Source organism: Poecilia reticulata, linkage group LG18 (genome assembly GCF_000633615.1).
Source record: "Poecilia reticulata strain Guanapo linkage group LG18, Guppy_female_1.0+MT, whole genome shotgun sequence".
Lineage (NCBI taxonomy): Eukaryota > Metazoa > Chordata > Actinopteri > Cyprinodontiformes > Poeciliidae > Poecilia > Poecilia reticulata.
In genome coordinates, this window is record NC_024348.1 from 19351755 (window position 1) to 19356169 (window position 4415).

General features: G+C 36.2%; 1 long non-coding RNA gene across 1 annotated transcript; it reads left to right on the forward strand.

Annotated features, from left to right (window-relative positions):
* Nucleotides 1-3013: 3013 nt before the first annotated feature.
* Nucleotides 3014-3377, forward strand: LOC103480871 (uncharacterized). The gene is made up of 3 exons (XR_536195.1): nt 3014-3072; nt 3159-3244; nt 3326-3377. It is a non-coding gene; the product is annotated as an uncharacterized LOC103480871 (long non-coding RNA).
* The last annotated feature ends 1038 nt before the right edge of the window (nt 3378-4415 follow it).

Below are 4415 nucleotides of genomic sequence, written 5' to 3' on the forward strand. Positions count from 1 at the left end.
CAAGTCCACAAAACACATGTAGATTGGTTGGACGAACTCCCATGCACCCTCCAGGACCTTGCTGAGTGTGTAGAGCTGGTCCAGTGTTCCACGACCAGGACGAAAACCACACTGCTCTTCCTGAATCATGTTTTAGATTCAGTTTATGTTTTAGATTATGTTTTAGAAAATTCAATCAAATATTCCTGATGTAAATAGGATGATACACAAATATTTGTCCAAAATTATCCATGAAATGAATGAGCAAGTTAGACACAATATACTGCATATAAAATACTTACAAACCATCAATAAACCTCCAGTTGCTGTGAAAGACAGAATTGATTAGTAATAGTTTTGTACATTTTTTTTAACATATCTTCATTTTGTGTCTCTGTGTTCCTTGATGCTTCTTGAAGTAAATATGAGTACATTGGCAAGTCGTAGATAAAAGATGGAAACTTGGAAACAGGAGAAACAACAAAGACGATCCTCTGGACTCCAGTAGCCCATTTTTCTTATAGTTTTGAACTTAGGGTCGTCACCTGAGTGACCGATGCTCACCTTTGGGGATTATTGTGCCCATATTTTCATGAGTTTAACAAAGAGGACGTTCCATCTTTTCCAATTTGATGACATCGAAAGAAGAGTAGAATGAAAGAAATCCAGATGAACATCTGGCTGTGAAGTTGTCCTGCGTCCAGCGCTGAATATTCTCCGTTACACCAGGTTGTAGTCAATTGTTGTTTGATGGGGGCATCAGCTGGTCGGAGTACTGGAACAGAGTCTGTCATCCTATCTTCACTGACCTTAGTAATTGTTCAATAACAAAATGTATTGACTATGTGTGGAGATCCTTCTACAAGAAACAAATTCAGTCATTAGTGTTCCATCATGTCCTACATTAACAGTTTGGAAAACACTGTCAAGTAGACAAACATTTTTCAGATTTTCCTTGTTTCTGCTTCCTTGTTCTGATCAGTGAGGGTGTTCCATCAAGTGTCAGAAAACCTAGGACTTGAAGTGATTGTAAATGTGACATGAGTATAGAAAATATGCAATGATACCATTCCACTGCTCCGGCCTGGACCTGAAGCCAAAAGTGTTGGAGTCAGTGTCATGTCCCTTGCTGAGAAATTAGAAACATTTGTAAATCTGTTATTTTGTACTTGACAATTCCACATAAAACACAATTTCAAAAGAAATTCATATCAAAATCCAAAAATCCTGAAAAACTGAGCTGCAAATGTCAGTGTTAACAGAACAACTTAAGAACTCCCAAAATGCAAATGGAATGGTCACTCAGTCCCCCTGCTGTGGAAAACAAAGGACTGCAAGATCGGTTAGCTGAGGAGAGAAGAAATGTCTGTCCCACATAAGCATGAGTTAACAGAAACATAACATCCAGCAAAACCATTTGATAATATTTCATAACATATTCTCATTCACAATCCATCAACACAACATCCACAAGACAAACAAACACATAACACGTAACGAAACACAAATTTCTTCTGCACACCCTCAACACAACGCAGACACAGACAGACAGCAGCGCGTGGTGGAACATACAACGGCGGAAGACAGACACAAAGTTAGAAACAAATAGACGGTGGAACCACGCTTCTGTGGATACAGAAACGAAGCAACCCGCAGCCAAGCACGCACACAAACACACAGAGACAGAGCTAGAGGCATTCAGATTCAAAACACCACAGTCCACATCAGTAAGCAAACTAAAATTGCTTACTTTGTACACAAAGCACAGAAACACAGACGACGTCGTAGTTCAGCCAATAAAAGACAGAGAGGAAAAGAAAAAAAAAAAGTCAGGTGCCTGCTATAAAAAATGTTTAATTCAATGTAATAAATTTCCCAACTTCAATTCAACCAATATCTTTTAATCTCTTTTCAACCAATCTCTTTAATGTCCTTTAGGGCTGGGTTAAGCCCAAGGCAAAACAAGCCTATGAACAGCTTCACAGATCTTTTTGATAAACATTACATTAAGACATATTAAAACAAACCTTTATTTTAGCTTGTTTCAGTTGTTCCTCTGTTCTCCCTCCCTGAAGGATAAATCCTTTTTTGAGACATTGTCTTGTTACCTCATCTTCTTCCAGAGATTTGGACTTTTGGATGCTCTGCACGCTGTACGGCGTGGTACCTACCACGGCCACCAGGGGCCCCCCAAGAGCAATTGTCTTTTTCTAATTGTCCATAAAATAATTTCTACATAAATTAATGTCAAATGTATTTGACATAAATTGTGTCAAATATATTTGACATAAATTATTCTCTTATGTGAGAATAGAAAACATAAAAGAGGAGGAAGAGATCAGAATATATCAAACTGTAAGAAGGTCATTTTGGACCATTTGACTCTTAAATATCTGGGAATTGAGTCAAAAGGCCATAACAAGCTCTGAGATATAGATAAGCTGTGTGATTGTCAGGAAGTGGTGTGACGGAGGTGAGGCAGAACGCAGGTGACCCAGGTTTGACCAGCAGCTCTGTTTCCAGCTCAGAGAGAAACGGCTGCTTATCTGTTTGTTTTGTAACAACCTGATCCTGATTTGAGTCAAAGTGTTAAAACCCCCAGATGTCTGGACATTACAATGCAAAGGTCATCAYTGCATTTTGTGATTTTCATGTGTGAAAACCACACTATTATAAAGATGTGAAAAATACAACTAATGGTGCAACTCTGCCACTTCCTGACATCACAGAAAGAGGGAAATATTTAAATACCTTATTTCTAGTCATTTTAAAGATTATGACTCAAAAAATAATAATCCAAAAATGTTTGGCTGATTAGGCCAAKTCTATTGCAGGCTGTGGTTGGATTGAGTTTTGTCAAAATGCACATAAAAACAAAGACTAGAGAGAAACCAATAGTGTCAAAGTGTAGGATTTAGTTGCAACACTTTCAGTTCCTGTTGAACCAAACGTGATTTATCAGTTCATTTCTGTGGAATTTATTTTCTTTATCTTGTGTAGGTGGCAAGATTAGAGTCTCTATAAATATCCAGTGGATCAGCAGTAAGAACTAAAGGTGCTGACTCTCCAAGAAGACGGATCGTTCTGCATCAGGTTTGCTGATCAAACTTCTGCTCATCTTTTTTGTGCCATTGTTTGAATTTTCTTAACATGTTTGATTTATTTTGATTCGTCTTCAGACTGTGAATCTGCATCGTCTCCATCATGAAGTTGTTGGCTGTGTTCCTCCTGGTCTTTTCCATGATGGCTCTGACCTGTGGTGACCGTGAGTATTTATTAAATATAAAGAATCATAAAGGGACTAAAACATAGACAAAACACTAACTCCAGTTTTAAATATCCACAGCTGTCTTCATCAATGGCGCTCCTGGTGACGGTCAGTGGGAGTTTATGTTATTTCCTCAGTGATTCTTGAGAATAGGGACAAAATGGGTTTTAATTTTCCCATATTTTTTATTATTATTTCTCAACCTTATGTATGCAAATATGACAAATAAAGTTTTGAAAATGTAAAGATGCTAAGGTACCGGCTCCCAGTTGCAAAAATCTTTTAAAAATTTAAGTTTTTAATTGACCTGACCCAGGACTTTGTCATTATCATCTGACAAAAATAAATATAAAATGATTTTTAAAATACCCTATTAGTGATATTTTTACTTATTTTACAGACAAATGCTTCTCAAGAAACAAAATGAATATTATTTAAAACAAAAAACAACAAAAATCCATCTGACGGAGTTGACCCAGAACTGAAGGTGATGACAAACTAGTGAGTAAAATGAAAAACGTGGTACATGTGAAGTAATGCAATTTATGTAAAATACATTAAAATGACTTAATTGCACATTTAAGTGAGATTTGACAACAATTTCACTGAAAGAGTCCCAAAAACTGATGAAGTTGACATCTGACGGAGTTGACGAAATGCCAAACTACCTCAATTTATATGATGTTATTCTGAAGGAGGCCATATTGTAGTTCATCAGGTCCATTAAATCTTTACATTTGACCAAAATGAAGCTTTTATTTCACAAAATTTCATCAAAGTTTWGTAAATTGTCAGTTATGGTGTTGACACATCATGGTTGTGACAAACTTAGGAATAAAAATAAGAAAAAACTAAAGAATAACATAAGCTAACCAGAGCTAACTAGCCCTCCTAGCAAAGGAAGAGAAAGGAAGTGGTCATGGGGTCCTCAGAAGTTCTGGTGCCCCCAATAATGCCTGATTTTTTTTTTACATTCTTTTCATGTCTGACGGTGCTGACAAAAACTAGGGACAAATTTCAATGGAGTTGGAAAATATATAAAAATTATTTTTAACTCAATTTATTGATACTTTTATAATTATTTATATGACTACTTATGCTTAATTGTTATAATATATAGTTATAGTATTTCTTTAATTATTTTAAACTATTATAATAACGGGCTTTT